This window comes from Palaemon carinicauda, chromosome 6 (genome assembly GCF_036898095.1).
Source record: "Palaemon carinicauda isolate YSFRI2023 chromosome 6, ASM3689809v2, whole genome shotgun sequence".
Lineage (NCBI taxonomy): Eukaryota > Metazoa > Arthropoda > Malacostraca > Decapoda > Palaemonidae > Palaemon > Palaemon carinicauda.
The window spans coordinates 16,606,606-16,623,903 of record NC_090730.1 but is presented as its reverse complement, the minus strand read 5'-3'; the positions used below and the strand labels follow the sequence as shown (position 1 = coordinate 16,623,903).

The 17,298-nt window shown below is 48.4% G+C and overlaps 1 protein-coding gene across 1 annotated transcript in view; it reads right to left on the bottom strand.

Annotated features, from left to right (window-relative positions):
• Positions 1 to 16,788, bottom strand: part of LOC137642885 (zinc finger protein 624-like) — a 142,524-nt gene extending 125,736 nt beyond the window's left edge. Inside the window, exon 1 of the mRNA XM_068375752.1 lies at positions 16,575 to 16,788. The gene's annotated coding sequence lies outside the window, so the exon portion shown is untranslated. The remainder of the gene's footprint in view (positions 1 to 16,574) is intronic.
• Between the last annotated feature and the right edge of the window lie 510 nt (positions 16,789 to 17,298).

Here is a 17,298-nt window from a genome sequence, read left to right as displayed (position 1 = left end):
AGCGTAAACCCAAGAGAGAAGTGAGAAGACGATCTATGTTATCTAGATGAGAGCACTCCCGGAAGAGAGACTCTCAAGAGTAGCTCCTTCAACTCTACGTGGGAGAGCTACTGAAGTAGCATAAGCCCAAAAAAGGGGAGAGAAAACGCTCTTGAGCTGGCTTAGTGACGAACACGAGCTTGCGAACAGTAAGTAACTGAAAGTTGACGAACAGAGAGCTGTCGCCTAGCAAGAACGGCGAGTCACCGAATGCCGATCAGCAATCGATGCGATCGGTAGGAAACTGGAGATCGTCTAGCCATTGAATCGGTGACTGGTGAGCTGATGAACAGCAAGCTGGCAAATCAAAGATCTGGTGACCCGTGAGCATGCGAAGATCAGCCAAGACTGACTTCTCCAGAGGACAATGACACTGAGGCCCTACTTCTCCAACCCAGGAGCCTCCACCCACAAGATCACAAGGGAGCAGTAAGAGTACTGGGGCTCTCAGGACATCCTAATAGAAGTCCTTTCCTGCCAAGGATCAGTCCAAAGGATGTAAGACCAGTAAAGGAGGAAGAAGAGGTAGAGGTAGCGGCCGAGGTAGTTCCCGCTAGGGAGGGCAAACCTCCCACCTGTCCACCAATGGGAGGATACCTGCAACGCCGGTGGCAGAGGTGGTTCGAACACGGCGCCGAGGCGTGGATGGTCTCCATGATACGTTCAGGCTATAGCACCCATTCACACTAACTCTCCCTTCCTTGACTCTACATCAGAATTCATCCAGTTCCTACATGAAGGGGTCCGGGAAGAAACAGGCCCTCAGGGCCGAAGTCCAGACCATGTTGGAGAAGGGCGCTCTCCTTGAGGTCCAAGGCAGTCCCCAGGTTTCTACGGCCGACTTTCTTGTAAAGAAGGCATCTGGAAGCTGGAGATGTCATCAATCTCTCCTCTCTCAACAATTTTGTACAAAAGACTCCGTTCAAGATGGAGATGGCAGACACAGTCAGACAGGCGATCAGATCAAAGGACTTCATGTGCACACTGGATTTGAAGGACGCATTCTTCCAGATCCCAGTCCATCAGTCATCAAGTTAGTATTTGAGGATCATCACAGACAAATGATAACAGTTCAAGGTGCTGTGCTTCGGCCTATCAACAGCACCTCAAGTTTTCATAAGGGTCCTCTACCTGGTGTCAATCTGGGCCCACATGATCAGCAATCGTCTGTTGAGATACCTGGACAACTGGCTGAACGTAGCAGACTCAGAGACGACCCTTCTCCAACACCGAGACAAGCTTCTCAAGGTTTATCACGATCTGGGGGTTACGGCAAATCTCAAGAAGTCCTCTTTGCAACCATCAGAGAGACTGGTATACCTAGTGATGCTTCTAGACACCAGGTCAGACAGGCGATCAGATCAAAGGACTTCATGTGCACACTGGATTTGAAGGACGCATTCTTCCAGATCCCAGTCCATCAGTCATCAAGTTAGTATTTGAGGATCATCACAGACAAATGATAACAGTTCAAGGTACTGTGCTTCGGCCTATCAACAGCACCTCAAGTTTTCATAAGGGTCTTCTACCTGGTGTCAATCTGGGCCCACATGATCAGCAATCGTCTGTCGAGATACCTGGACAACTGGCTGAACGTAGCAGACTCAGAGACGACCCTTCTCCAACACCGAGACAAGCTTCTCAAGGTTTATCACGATCTGGGGGTTACGGCAAATCTCAAGAAGTCCTCTTTGCAACCATCAGAGAGACTGGTATACCTAGTGATGCTTCTAGACACCAGGTTGGGAAAGTATTCCCGTCTGACGACATGATACAGACTAAGGAAGGTAGCAAGTCCCTTCTTACCGCGAGACTCTCTTCCAGCTCAACAGTGGTTGTGTCTAATAGGACGCCTGTCCTCCTTGGAACGTCTGGTATCCAACGGCATACTGTGCATACGATCCCTCCAGAGGCACCTGAAGTCCAGATGGGCACAGCACAAAGACCTGTTGGTCAATATGGGACCCGAGCAGAGGGCAGACATGAGAGGGTGGGTGTCAAATGAGAAACTTCGCAGAGGGGTATATCAAATCTCCCACGCCCCGGACTTGATGCTCTTCACAAAGGCATCGACAGAATGATGGGGGTTCAGTTGCTGCCTCGCATGACCTAAGGGCTATGGTCCAAATCCAAAAATATCCTGCACATAAACCTCATAAAAATGAAGGCAACCATTCTGGCACTGCAACAATTTCAACAGCTCCTGTAAGGTCACTCTGTGGTGTTGATGAGCGTCAACACCACAGTGGTGGCATATGTAAATAAGCAAGGGGGTAGCTTTTCTCAGCCCCTTTGCTATCTAGAGAGGCCTAGATGGGTGGAAGACCACTCAGTGTCCCTATAAACTCGCTTCATTCCAGTAAGAGGAATGTGCTCGGACAATCTGAGCAGAGAGACCCAAATAGTGGGCTTCAAGTGGTCTTTGAATCATCTAGTAACTAATGAAGTCCTTACTTTGTGGGGTTCCATGAAAGTGGATTTGTTCACAACATCTCTGAACAGCAAGCTCGCGCTGTACTGCTCCCCGGTACCGGATCCTCAACCGCATTATGATTCAATGAAATCCTTCTTTTATTCTTATTATAATTATCTAGTCATAGAAAACAAGACTAGGAATATGACAAATTTGAAGATAATTTGTATTTTTCCTAACCATACAAACCTTAGCTATTTACAAAGGGTTTACTTTTAGCGCAGCTGAAATGACGAGCCAATAGTTTTTAACGAGGGTTAATTACCCCCGCGCTAGTTAGCGGGGGGTGGGGAAGGGTAGCTTGCTACCCCTCCCCCCTCCACACACCGGTGACTTGCTTCACTTCACTTAGAGGTAGGACTTGACTTGGGGGTCAGGGATGGCGGGCACATATGTGTAAATAGCTAAGGTTTGTATGGTTAGGAAAAATACAAATTATCTTCGAATTTGTCATTTGTTCCGTAACCGAAATACAAACCACGCTATTTACAAAGGGTGACTTACCCCTTAGGAAGGGTGGAAAGTCCCCAGCCTTACTGACTTCGGCTTGCCCGGGGGCTCGATCCCTCAGTGAGCAGCACTAGAGAGAGGGAGCCCCTGTATCTCACAGGTTCCTAGCATCGCTAGGAACGAGTGGCCTACATAAGCAGTGTGAGGAGGAGAGTGTGACTCGTCCTATGAAGTTGACCTTGAGACCTTCAGATAGGAATTCTAGGATAGGACGTTCCCCATACCACCTCGTCAGGGTATGGGAGACGCAACAGTATTAAGCTTAATACTAGGAGCACAAAGAAGCATGGGTTACCTGCAGAGGTCGAGGTCAGCTATGCGAGGACCAGGATGCTGCTTCCCCAAGAGAGGGGAGAATGAAGAAAGAAGTAAGGGTCAGACATACTCTTTCATTCAAGCAGACTAAGACCGGGTAACAACGCCCTCAACCTACTGCTACTTGTCCAAAAAGGAGCCTGAGGTTAGACCAGCTGTTGTGCAGCCACCACAGGGCCGATAGAGAACGTATCGAGGCTCCTGTGGGTCACGTCTTGCAGGTAGTGGGCTGTGAAGGTCGTTTGACGCTTCCAGACCCCAGCTTGAAGTACCTGCGTCACAGAGAAGTTTCTCTTGAAGGCCATCGTGGGCCCGAGGGCGACGTGACGGAGGAGGGTCAGGATTCAGGGCATGGTGGATAACCCTTCGAATCCAAGCTGAGATGGTGTTCCTGGTGACCCTCCTCTTTGTCCTGCCTGTGGTCACAAACAAAGCTCGCACATGAGGACGGACTGCAGCCGTTCTCTTCAAGTAGTACCTCAGACACCTCACTGGGCATAGTAGCAGCTGGTCTGGGTCGTTTGTTACAGAACGGAGACTCGCGATCCTGAAAGAGTCGAACCGAGGATCCGGCACTCCAGGATTCTGAGTCTTGGCCACAAACTCAGGAACGAACCTGAACGTTACCTCCCCCCATCCCCTTGAATGGGCGATGTCGTACGAGAGACTATGAAGTTCACTAACTCGCTTGGCCGAGGCCAAAGCGAGTAGGAAAGCCGTCTTCCAAGACAGGTGGCAATCGGAGGCCTGGCGTAATGGCTCGAAGGGAGGTCTCTTGAGAGACCTGAGGACTCGAACCACGTTCCAAGGAGGGTGTCTCACTTCCGACTGGGGGCAGGTAAGCTCATAGCTACGTATGAGTAAAGAGAGTTCTAGCGATGAAGAAATATCCACGCCCTTCAATCTGAAGGCCAAGCTTAAGGCTGAGCGATAGCCTTTCACTGCCGAGACAGAAAGGCGCATTTCTTCTCGCAGATACACGAGGAAGTCCGCTATTGCTGGAATAGTGGCATCCACTTCGCTTGGTAGACTCCCTCAGAGGACCTTCGCAGGTGCCGAGACATTCTCTCCGCAACCTGTTGCGAAAAGCCTCTCTCCGCGAGGAGACGCTGGATAGTCTCCAGGCGTGAAGCCGAAGCGAGGCTACGACCCTGTGAGGGACACCGGAGTGGGGTTGTCTGAGAAGCTCGTGTCGTGGAGGAAGCTCCCTTGGGAGTTCCGTCAGGAGTTGCAGAAGGTCCGGAAACCATTCCGCGTGATGCCATAGCGGAGCTACTAGAGTCATGGAACAGTTGACCGATAGTCTGGTCCTGTTGAGCACCCTTCTCATCAGACAGAATGGTGGGAAGGCGTACACGTCGATGTTGTCCCACCGTTGCTGGAAAGCATCTTGCCAGAGTGCCTTGGGGTCCGGGACTGGTGAGCAGTACAGGGGCAGCTTGAAGTTCAAGGCTGTCGCGAACAAGTCCACCGTCAGGGAACCCCACAAAGTCAGGACTTTGTTGGCTATCTGAGGATCCAAAGACCACTCGGTACTCACTATCTGCGAAGCCCTGCTCAGACTGTCGGCGAGCACATTCCTTTTGCCAGGAATGAAGCGAGCTGATAGTGTTATCGAGTGGGTTTCGGTCCACCTCAGAGTCTCTACTGCAAGATGGGATAGCTGTTGCGAAAAAGTGCCTCCCTGCTTGTTGATATAAGCCACTACCGTGGTGTTGTCGCTCATCACCACCACAGAGTGACCCGCCAGGAACCGTTGGAACTGCTGAAGGGCCAGAAAGACGGCCTTCAATTCTAGCAGGTTGATGTGTAGGCACTTTTCTGATTCTGACCAAAGGCCTGAGGCCCTCTGGTTCAGAACGTGCGCCCCCCACCCTTCTTTTGACGCGTCCGAAAACAGAGTCAATTCCGGGGGGAGGACGAGAAGACTCACTCCCTTCCGCAGGTTCTCGTCGGCCAGCCACCACCGCAAGTCCGTCTGTTCCAGAGGCCCCATTGGGATCAGAATGTCCGGGGAATCGGATCCTTGATTCCACCGGGACTTGAGCCGCCATTGAAGGGATCTCATCCCGAGGCGGCTGTTTGGAACCAGACGGGCCAGGGAGGATAGGTGGCCTAAGAGACGCAACCACGATTGGGCGGGGAGTTCTTTTCGCCTGAGGAAAGGTTCCGCCACCCTCCTCAGCCTTGCTATCCGGTCGTCTGATGGAAAGGCTTTGTGGAGATTGGTGTCTATTAGCATGCCTAGATAAACCAGTCATTGGGACGGCTGCAGAGAGGACTTCTCGAGGTTTACCACGATCCCCAGATCCTGGCAAAGATCTAGAAGCCTGTCTCGGTGCCGAAGAAGGGTCGACTCCGAGTCTGCTAGGATAAGCCAATCGTCTAGGTAACGAAGGAGACGAATGCCGTTCCTGTGCGCCCAAGATGAAATCAGGGTGAACACTCTGGTGAACACCTGAGGAGCTGTGGAGAGACCGAAACACAGCACCTTGAACTGGTAGATCTTGTTGTCTAGGCAGAATCTCAGGTACTTCCTGGAAGACGGATGGATTGGGATCTGGAAGTACGCGTCCTTTAGATCCAGTGTACACATGAAGTCTTGTGGTCTCACCGCAAGTCTGACCGTGTCTGCTGTCTCCATGCTGAACCGGGTTTGTTTGACAAACCTGTTCAGAGCCGAGAGATCGATGACGGGTCTCCAGCCTCCAGTAGCCTTCTTTACAAGAAAGAGTCGACTGAAGAAGCCTGGAGAGCCGTCCACGACCTCCTGGAGAGCACCCTTCTCGAACATGGTCTCGACTTCGGCCTGAAGGGCCAGCCCCTTTGCCGACCCCATGGCATAGGAGCTCAACGACACTGGATTCGTTGTCAGGGGAGGTTGAGATGACGTGAACGGGACGCGATAACCTTGGCCGATCACTGAGACCGTCCAAGCATCGGCCCCGTGTTGCTGCCACCTGCGGACGCAACGCTGAAGGCATTCCCCCACAGGTGGACACGCAGGGGGACTGCCACCCCTAGGGCTTGCGGCCGCGGCCGTCACCCCTAGAAGTCTTGCCTCCCCTGGAGGACTTACCGCCCCTCTTGACCTTGGCTGGAAAGGGCTGGGGCTTAGACACCACTTTCTTAGCTGCCGGTGCCTGTTTGGGAGCCTTACGAGGCTGTTGCTGCTGTTGTGGCGGGGCTGGAGGCTTATAGGGCCGAGTTGTAAGGGCCCTGTGGAGGAGGGAGTCCGTGCTGGATTTCCTCCACCTCTCAGCCGTTCGCTCCAAGTCTTGAGGCTCAAACAGGCTCTCCTCCAGAAGGGAAGCATGTCGGAACCTACACACATCTACGGCGGGGACCTTCGGATGGAATCTCTCGGACACAGCATCGCGACGCTTCAACACCGAGTTGGCCCACAGGGTGGTAACCTGGTGCGCCAGAAACTCGATGGAGCGGGTGCCCGAGAGCAAGAAGGTCTCTAGGGCCTTCCATTTGGTCTCCTTGGACAAGTCCTCCGATCGCAATAGGATGCCCAGAGATCCTAACCAGAAGTGGCCTGCATGGCACACTTAGCGACATTCTCGTGGTTAAGGATCTCTGCCGCCGAGAACGACACCTGCCGGGCAGAGAGTTTCTCCAGGGGAACTCCCTTCGCCAGCTCCTCCACAGAGTGATGGAGAGGAAGAGCGAGGTCGTGCTCACCCAGGATCTCGAAATACCTCCTCTGCTGAAGGCGAGGAGGAGGGATGAGCTTGTCCCCGGCAGTGGAACGACTGGAGGAGGCAAGAAGTGCGAGCTGAGCGTTGGCCCTAGCCCTGGCACTCTTCAGCCCCCGAGACCAGGGCAGAGCCGCACTGGTCTTAGGGGCCTTCCGAACGTCAAACACTTCATCCAGAATCGTGTCTTTGCCTTCACGGGGGGGGATGACTGGATCCGTAAGTCTGTTAAGTTGCCTTATCAGGCTTAGGACCTGCCAGAAGGCATGTTCGGACTCTTGCTGTTCTCCTCCCTGCGGGCTGGCAGCTAAGTCTCCTGCCCCAGGAATCTCTTCCTGGGGTGATACGTGGACATTCCCCTGGGTAGTCGTGGGTTCCTGACGAATCCTTGTAGAGGATTTAGGGATGGTCTTGGAATCCTTGGGTTCCCTCCTGGGAGGGATACAGGATCCCAACAACGAGGTTCGAGGGGCCCCTTCCTCACGAGACGATTCTCCTGCCTGAAGCGAAGTCTCCCCCCCTGGTGCCGAGGGGAAGACTACCGCCCCACTGGACTCACCTGAGGATGGAAAGGCCTCGTCCACGGGAGGAGGAGACAGTACTCGTGCAGGAGAAGGGACCTTCGAGACCGACCTCTTGGGAACCAACTTCGCCCTGGGGGAAGTCACCACGAAGTCCACTCCTCTCTTTCTCTTCAGCGTAGGAGATAGCCGCTGGTTTGTTACCCTGGCCGGCGAGTGCTGGTTTCATAACCCTCACTAACGCCCGTGCCAGCGGACCAAACCAAGTCTGCTGCTCCAAGGACACAGAGTCCGAAATCCTCGCTAAAGTGAAAGGGATCGGGCGATCCTTTGGAGTGGACACGACGGTACCTGCCTGAAACGAAGGTGGGGAAGAATGCTGTACTGACCTGTCTTCGTCCTGCACTACCAACCTGTGCTTGGATGGAGGTGATCCCGAGTGCCGTCTAGGAGCACGCGTCCCTGCTGCTACCACCGGCTGTGGAATTCTCCGCGAACGATGGTCGCGCGAGGGCGAATGGTCGCGCGAGGGTGAATGGTCGCGCGAAGGTGAATGGTCGCGCGGGCGAGCGATCGCGCGGGCGCGCAGGTGGATGATCGCGCGGGCGCACAGGCGAGCGGTCGCGCGGGCGCGCAGGCGAGCGATCGCGCGGGCGCGAGGGTGGGCAGGTAAATGAACATGTGTCCGAGGCGACGAACGCAAGCGTTGGCGCGACGGCGAGGGATCGTGCTGCCGCGTAGGTGAGGAAGATCGCTGGTGATGTAGATCCACAGGCGATCGATGACGAACTGTGGTATGTCGACGCACTGGTGTGCGATGGTGATCGTTCAGGGTTGTGCGATGAGGAGCAGCATGCGTAAGTGGGCGATCGTGCAGGGGTAAGCGATGGCGAGCAGCATGCGCAGGTGAATGATCGCGTGATAGGGTGCGATGGTGATCAGCATCCGCAGGAGGGCGATCGTTCAGGGTTGTGCGATGAGGAGCAGCATGCGTAAGCGGGCGATCGTGCAGGGTTGTGCGATGGCGAGCAGCATGCGCAGGAGGGCGATCGTGCAATGGCGAGCGATGGCGAGCAGCATTTGCAGGTGGGCGATCGCGCGATGGCGAGCTAGAAGCTGGCGAACCATGTTCCTTCAGGAGCGTTGGCGAACGTCGGCGCGCTAGTTGTCGCTGTTGAATAGGCGATACTAAGATCGCCTGTGCGCGCTGGCAAGCAGGTGAACGCTGGCGAGGAGGTAATCGCTGGCGTGTAGGTGATCGCTGGCGAGCAGAAGGTCGACGCGTGTCCTGTGAGAGGACAGGTGGCGCGGCGCGTTCACGAGCAGGAACGGGAAGATCGCTGGCGCGTTGGCGAACATGTGTTTCTGCCACACGTGCAGCACGATGTTGCGTAGCCACAGGACCAGGCGGATGGTGAGCAGGGAGTTCAGCAGGAACTAAAGGGTGGTCAAAGACCGCAGGGCGATGGTCCTCAAATGAGCGCTGACGCTCGGAAGAGAGCTGACGAGCAGGAGAGCGCTGGCGAGGGGGGCGAACATCAGGAGAGAGCCGACGAGCAGGTGAGCGTCGGCGAGCAGGAGAGTCTTGGCGAGCAGGAGATCGTCGACGAGCAGGAGAGCGCTGGCGAGCAGGAGATCGCTGGCGAGCAGGTGAGCGCTGGCGAGCAGGAGAGCGCTTGTGCGCTAGCACTGCTCGCGTAAGGGAAGAATCCCTTAGCCCCGAAGGGACCGTTGCCCGTCGGGTGACGAGTTCTCCAGAAGGCGAAGATCCGGCAGGAGATGGTGAGCGGTCTGCAGAGAGGTTCAAGGAGGGCGGAGCAGTCGGTTGAGGCTGACGAGGAGAGTCCCCCCCGGAGGACGAAGACCCAAAAAGGCGCCTCTTAGTCCCCCTGTAAGGGGAAGGGAGGCCCTTGTGGCGTAGAGGGCGGTGAGCCTTACGGAGGAGGCGGCCCCGGGGGAGATCGTCGGGACCATCGGTCCTCCGAAGGGGAGTCTCCGTCAAAACACTTCCCTCAGAAGGAAGCTGGGCAGCAGTCGAGACCGAAGGACTCACTTCCCCCTTCAAAGGATGTACGGAAGGAGGAGGAGAGCCTTGAGCACCATCACCAGCAACAGCACCTGCGGCGGAAGGCCCAGCCACGTCGGAGGCCTCTGTCACCACGACGTCGACAATAAACAGAGGGTCTACCTCTGCTACCACCGGCGACTGTTTAACAGCGGCCCCCAACGAGACAAGGTCAATAAGAGCGACCCTGGAGGGCAAGCCCTTAAGCCCCAGGGACGACCAAATCTGTAAAAGATCATCACTGGATAAGGCATTATTATCAATAATCTCCCCCGGAGGAGGAGGGGGAACCGCCTCGCTATGGGAGGCGACGCCCTCTCCCCCCACCGGGGGTAGGGAAACAGAACATGGGCCTGCGCTCCCACTCGGACGACTCTCCTTAGGAGGCGGACGAGGGGGAGCTTCGGAGGAGGTTTGGGTGGCGGAAGAAGAGTCCCGAGAACCTTCCTCCTTCAAGGCTAACCCCGGAGGAGAACGGTCTCTCTTGGACTTCTTCTTACGCCGACGGCCAAACCTCTCCCACTGGGAGGCAGACCACTCCCTGCACTCACGGCACATGTTATCCTGGTCGCACCGTCGGCCCCGACATTGAGGGCAGAGGGTGTGAGGATCCGTATTAACGTCCGACATGAAAGTCCCACAAGGACGGCCAGCAACTCCAGGGCATGTACGCATAGTAAAGAAAATAACTGAAGGTCAACTTCCAACCAATCACACACGCTGAAAAGAAAAAGCAGAAAATTAAAGGCTGTCACGAAGGCGATGAGCAGACACGTCTGATCACCGCCGAGCCAAAAGTGAAGTGAAGCAAGTCACCGGTGTGTGGAGGGGGGAGGGGTAGCAAGCTACCCTTCCCCACCCCCCGCTAACTAGCGCGGGGGTAATTAACCCTCGTTAAAAACTATTGGCTCGTCATTTCAGCTGCGCTAGAAGTAAACCCTTTGTAAATAGCGTGGTTTGTATTTCGGTTACGGAACAAAATCCATTTAAAGGACTAAAAAGTTTGTATCTATGAAGGAATAAAGGTAATGTAAAACCTCGAGTTATCACTGATTACAAAATCTGAAGGGGAATTTTGAGCTTAGTGACAGGATGTATAATTATGCAGCTCAAATATCTACGAGATATTGGAAAATATTCTTCATGAATCTCTTCGACATTGCAGTTTTTGATTCCTTCAAAATGTATAAGAAAAATACTGACAAGCCTCTTGATAGAAGAACATTTATGTTTGCAAGTAGGAGTGCTTTTCATAAAGGATGAACCTCTTCCCCAACCCCCTTATCCAAGCATCACCTTTGTCTTCTCCTTCAAATAGCTGTTTGTCAAACTATGGCTCACCTTGGGACACAGCACCGTTATGCTACAATTGGAAAGGACTAAACTAAGATTGTATCCTGTTTATTCTAAAAGGTCAAGGCATTGGTGCCTAGGATGAAATGTTGTCATTCATGAAAAATTTTGCTTCTGAAAATGAAAAGGAAGCCTGTAAATACGGTATGTACATAAGTAAACAGGTATAAATTCATTTAATTTTATTTCTATTGCCTTGTTTTCTCAAGGTATATAATACAGTACTGGTGTTTGCTGCAGCATGCATATGTAAAAATACACATACTGTACATATATAAGAAGAGAAAAGATCAAACTTTTATGCTTTACAGGAAAGATAGAGGGGAGAAGAGCAAGAGGCCAGCAGAGAAAAAAGTTTTTGGACAGCTTACTGGAGGATGTAAATGAGAATGTAACTACTGGACAATTTATATATACTGTATATATATGTATATATATATATATATATATATATATATATATATATATATATATATATATATATATATATATATATATATATATATATATATATATACATACGAATTTAATCTGTTCCACAACCAACTTCGGGTGTAGAAAATGTTTGGATGTAGAAACGAATTTTCCCATTAGAATACATTGAAATAGGATTAATCCGTGGTTGAGCCCAAAAACCTATGATAACTCCTTAATAAATTACTACACATAATTACACATGACAATATGCACTCTAAATTAGATAATAGACATGTAAAAAAGAACAATTATCAAGAAATTATCAAGTGCAGGTGTCCATTTTGCTACGCAGAGAGGAGACAGACGGGCGGCGAGGAGGTAGAGAGGGTGACTATGATAAACGTACACTACCGTAACTTATTCTAACTTACACTAAGTGAACTTTAACCTAACTTAGCTTATTTATTTTTTTTTCATTTTTATATTTTATATTTTTTTTTACATTTTCTTCTTTTCTTTTTGATGATTAATTTTAATCACTTTCACTCTCTACACTTAAAAGTGATTGAATTTTTTCTCTTCACTCATTGCCGTTTTCTTTGAACCACTTCCTTCCTCTTCATCATGAGTTCGCTTCGTAGTTTTTTTTAAAGAAGCTATTGATAGAAAGTTGCTTGGTACGGCTTTTCTGAATGTTTCGAAAATGAGTTAGGCAAACATCATCGAACTGCGCAACTACACGACAAACCTGCAATTTTTTTTATGGTATTTGTCGATGAAGTCGACCACGTCTTGATATTTTCCTAACATCTCTTTTATTTGCGCCGAACCTAACACATGTTCTACCTCCTCGATCACTTCCTTTTCATCACTCATGTGCTCAGACATAGCATGGAGTTCCTTGAGCTCCTCTGTAGAAAGTTCGTCGTGATGTTCGGCGACGAGTTCCGTGATGTCATCTACGTTGACCTCCAGACCCATGGACTTGCCAAGGGAGACGATTTCCTCGACGTCTTCCGCTGCACCCACCACAGGATCAGGTTCGGGGTCAAAACCCTCGAAATCTCGGGGAGAAACTGCATCAGGCCACAGCTTCTTCCAGGCAGAATTGAGGGTTCGTCAAGTTAATCCCACCCAAGCCTGATCTATGATCTTCAAGCAGTGCACGATGTTAAAGTGGCTTTTCCAAAATTCACGCAAAGTTAAGTTTGTGCTTTGCGTGACATTAAAGCACTGCTTGAATAGGTGCTTGGTGTAGAGCTTCTTGAAGTTCGAGATGACTTGCTGGTCCATGGGCTGGAGGATAGAGGTGGTATTCAGTGGAAGATACAGCACCTTTATGAACTTGAATTCTTCGAAGATATCATCTTCAAGTCCGGGGGGGTGGGTGTGAGCAGGTGCATTGTCAAGGCATAGCAGGCAATTTAAAGGCAATTTCTGCTCATGAAGATACTTCTTCACAGTAGGACCGAAAACTTGGTTAACCCATTGGACAAAGAACTGCCTAGTGACCCAGGCCTTCGAGTTGGATCGCCAGAAAACATGAAGCTGGTCCTTATCCACATTCTGTGCCTTAAAGGCCCTAGGGTTCTCTGAATGGTAAACCAGTAAGGGCTTGACTTTAAAGTCCCCGCTAGCATTGGCACATAGGGCAAGAGTCAACCGATCCTTCATTGGCTTATGCCCAGGCAATTTCTTCTCTTCGGCGGTGATGTAGGTTCGACTGGGCATCTTCTTCCAAAACAGCCCGGTTTCATCACAATTGAACACCTGCTGCTCTACATAGCCTTCTTCCTGCACGGTCCTTTCAAAGCTCTTCACAAAGTCAGCTGCAGCCTTTGTGTCTGCACTAGCAGCCTCTCCGTGGCGAACAACTGAATGAATCCCGGACCGTTTCTTCAATTTTTCAAACAAGCCACGAGATGCCTGGAAATCGTCTGAGGAAGGTTCGGTTGAACTCTCCCCAGCATCACCACCAGAGCTCGCCTCCTTCAAGTCAGTGAAGATGGCGTGCGCCTTCTCGTAGATGATAGTTTCGGTGATGGTGTCGCCAACAATCTCTCTGTCTTTGATCCAGATTAGCAGAAGTCGTTCCATTTCTTCTATGACAGGGCTATGACGTTTTGAAATGATGGTGATCCCCTTAGAAGGCTTCACTGCTTTAATGGCTTCTTTCTGTTTCAAGATTGTCGAGATCGTAGACATATTTCGGCCATATTCTTTTGCAAGTTCACTAACGCGGACACCACGCTCATGATTTTCAATAATTTCTTGCTTTACTTCTAAAGAAAGCATTTCCTTCTTCCATTTCTCACCACTACCACTTGCGAAACTAAGCCTTTTAGGACCCATGCTTTACTTAAAAAACCGTAAAAGGATGTACATAAAAAATCCCGATTAAAATACAGTTTATAGCAGAACGCACAGCACACAACCACACGAAGCCGACGAGAACAGAGGAATGACCCAAGCCACGCTAATTGAGGGTCCATCCGAGGTCGAAGTGCTGCCTTCGGCGGAAATAAAAAATATATCCGGCGCTATGAGTACCATCTACGCGTACGGGTATTGTTTACTTCGGGTGTCGAAAAAAAATTCGGGTGTAGAGTAGGAATGTGTTCGAATTGTACATCGCGTGTCGAAAAATTCGGATACAACCGGTACAAGGAAAATTGCTTACTTCGAGTGTCGAAATAAAATTTGGGTGTAGACGAAAAATTGCTCGAATTTTACTTCGGATGTTGGAAAATTCGGATGTAGATACGTTTGTGTGTAGAGGTTCCACTGTGTGTGTATATATATATATATATATATATATATATATATATATATATATATATATATATATATATATATATATATATATATATATATATATATATATATATGCCACAACCTCTGTACCATGGTCTTCCACTATCTTGGGTTAGAGTTCTCTTGCTTGAGGGTACACTTAAGCATACTCTAATATCTTATTTCTCTTCTTGTTTTGTTAAAGTTTTTATAGTTTATATAGGAGATATTTATTGTTGTTACTCTTCTCAAAATATTTTTTTTCCTTTCCTCACTGAGATATTTTCCCTGTTGGAGCCCCTGGGTTTATAGCATCCTGCTTTTTCAACTAGGGTTTCAGTTTAGCAAGCAATAATAATAATATTATATGTATACAAATATCCAATCCACACATACTTTATTATTGAATATTCTTTATCATTGTTTGCATGATTTTTAACAATTTATTGCCATTTTGAAATAGAAAATAAAAAATAAAGATATTTTACCAAGCCCAACAAATAGAAAAACTTTTTATATCAAAGTTATTTTTAATATGTTTTTAACATATGCAAGATTTGACTATCGGTTATAAATCTAAATTTCAAGGACATTTCACAGATTTAAAAATATTGGACAATTTCTTTCATATTAGTAAATGAAATGTTAGTTTTATAACAAAATCAGGGAATTCAAGACGTGGCCATCGTCCTTAGCAGCATTCTCCGGCCTAGCACCTATTGGATTAAAGTCTACCAAATGACGTGTATTTTTCGCTCATCTTTTTCTCCAACACAATAACCCTAATTCCTGAGCCTTTGTATGTCAGCGGCCAGTTCCTCCCTTGTGGATTAAAAATGGACATCAACTAACCTCAACTTTTCGGTTTCATTGTAGTGTATTACATGGCAATGTAACCTAGGAAAAAAACTACTGTTTCTAATAGAAAAAATTACGCGCTCTTCGAAAATGACACTCGTTCCCGTCGCAAATTAATAGTTTCAGAAATATATATACATCTATATCCTCCAATAATGGGGGACCCCCCGTGGGAACTCGGGGTTTTGGGTGGGGAAAACATACTGGGGAATCGATATATAAACGTAAAACAAGCCTTTTCTTCTCTATACATTACCTTCTTGAAATTATAATAACCGGAGGAAAATACAAAACAGTATATCTGGATAAACTTTGGAGGTGCCGTTACAAAGATTGTGTCATGAAAAAATACAGTAACCAGTGCTGCCAACGTCCGATGTAGATCAAATGTTATTTTGTGACCTGTCATACTACTAGGCTAGGTTAGGTGGGTTTGTTAGGTTCTGTGCCCTTTTTGTACTTTTTATATATTGAGTAAAACTTATATGGAGAAATTATTTAATATATGGAAATATCTATCATTACTATCTTTAGTAATGTCAACGTGCCGTTGGTAACTCTGTGTACCATACGTCAACGTTGGTAACACTGCGTATTATTGGTAACGTTGCTAATGTTATCGTTCGTTCGTAAGAGAAGTGACACCGTGCATCTCAAAGTTATCCGAATTGGTTGATCAGTTTGTTTCCGATTGAAATGAACATCAAATTCGCTTAATTCACGTTATTTACTAAAGGAAAACAATTATATTTCGTTTCCCCAGTATGTTTTCCCCACCCAAAACCCCGAGTTCCCACTGGGGGTCCCCTATTATCGTAGGATATAGATGTATATATATTTCTGAAACTATTCATTTGCGACGGAAACGAGTGTCATTTTTGAAGAGATCGTCATTTTTTCTATAAGAAACAGTAGTTTTTTTCCTAGGTTACATTGCCTTGTAATTCACTACAAAAATACCAACTTTTCCCCCTAACCTATCCTACAAGCCATGTCCTTACCTACTAACCTAATGAGGGGGGGGGGGCTAACGCCACTCTGTGGACCCCCCCCCCCCCCCTTACACTGTCGTATTCTAAGTTAGCCATAATCATACATGCAGGTGGCTGCTATCATACATACAACCCAACATGGACTCCTTATGATTGATTTGGGGTGTGTGAATGATGACAGCCATGCCATATATCACCCTTAGTTTTAACCCTATCACTAAGAAAGCGGTAGTCTAAGAAGGTTAAATTCTGACCCCCCCCCCCCCCCCCGCGTAGTATAGGTAAGGACACAGCTTGTAAGTTAGGCAATAATCATAGAGGAAAGATGTTTGTAAATCAGTGGACACGTTATCTCAAACGCAAGGAAAAAAATATGGTTCATATATTTGGTAAGCAAGTGAAGCATACGATAATGTGTAATCGCTACGCTAAGATTCCTTGAAATTGGAGGATCATAGGAGATAAATGAATCTTACTCTCTATTCATCATTGCGTGTATAGATTACATTGGTTAAATAAAATACTCCAACCTACCAATTTTGGAACTTCGGATGATTGATTTACCAATATTTTGAGTTTTTGCTTCCAAGCTCCTTTCACAAAAGAGTTTACACAGTGAGAAGTGTAGGCACTAGGGTAAACAGTACACTAGCTTCTTAGACCGCGAGTCGCGAGTGCCCAACAGATAAGTGCAAATTAGAAGCCGCCAAACTCCAAAGTCCAAACTCTAAAGTCATTAGTCTCTCTCTCTCTCTCTCTCAAAGTACAAACTCTAAAATCACTAGTCTCTCTCTCTCTCTCTCTCTCTCTCTCTCTCTCTCTCTCTCTCTCTCTCTCTCTCTCTCTCTCTCTCTCTCTCTCTCTCTCTCTCTCAAATACAATAGTCGTGTCATTCGCCGACCACCTACTTTCTACTCTCTTAAAGATGCCGATTTGGTTCTTTTGAGAATAATTATCTTAACTTACATTAGCAATATTCGAATTGCATAGCAATGGGAGCTCTCATTTCTTTGGTTTTATTTATACATAATTTACTTTACGCATAAGCTATGGGGTCAGGGTAGGCGGTGCGAGATGCTGACGTCATAGGGCAGGTAACCCGATGTATAAGCTGCAGTAAAGGTGATCAAGATTTATCAAGATGACTGAGAGTTGAAAATGCAGTTATGAATGTGAATGCTGATTTTAATTGTGGATTGTCAAACGGAACAACGGAAATGCATGTGTAGACCTATGCTCGATATGAATTACTATATTT